Raw genomic sequence first — 699 nt, 5'->3', positions numbered from 1 at the left:
ATTCCAAACCTCCAATCTTTCGTTTATTAAATCTATGCTCTTCCTCTGCAAGGTCAACTGATTCATCAAATCTATTAAGGTAAAGGAGCTAGAAGGAGGAGGGTCATAACTTGTAGAGGGAACATCTCTACTGGTAGAAGGTTCCTGACTCCTACTTCTAGTTCTCCATTTCTCACTGGATACATAAGTCTTCAAATTAGATTTACTAATGGGTTGCATAGGGTGAACCCATTCTTCCTCTCTAGCTTCAACTAAAGAAAGTTGGAAAATTGTATAAATAAGTCTAAGATGTCCTAGACCTCCACTAGTCTCACTCCTCGCCGTAGTCAATATATTCTTAAGAATAATTCTCCCCACATTTATAGTTCTATTATTCTGAATACAGAAATTCAGAATAGCTCTATCTCTAGTTACCTCACTTTGGTGATAGCTCGGTAACAGAGTAGAGGAAATGAAATAATGCCACGCCTTAGAGGTGGCACTCAGCATGGTAAGAGAAAAATTTACCCGTTCTCGCTGCTTTATCTTACATGTTCTTTTCCCATCAGGGAGAAAGTTGATCACATCATTTAGGGGGCCTTCCATCGTACTAAAGGATTCATATTGACAACTATAAGAATCGGGGACTTCATAAAAAGTGTTGATGTGGGCGGCAGTAAACTCAACAGGAAATCCACGCACTTGAACGATTCCATCATC

This window comes from Phalaenopsis equestris, unplaced genomic scaffold (genome assembly GCF_001263595.1).
Source record: "Phalaenopsis equestris unplaced genomic scaffold, ASM126359v1 Scaffold000694, whole genome shotgun sequence".
Taxonomy (NCBI): Eukaryota; Viridiplantae; Streptophyta; class Magnoliopsida; order Asparagales; family Orchidaceae; genus Phalaenopsis; species Phalaenopsis equestris.
This window is presented reverse-complemented; position numbering follows the sequence as displayed.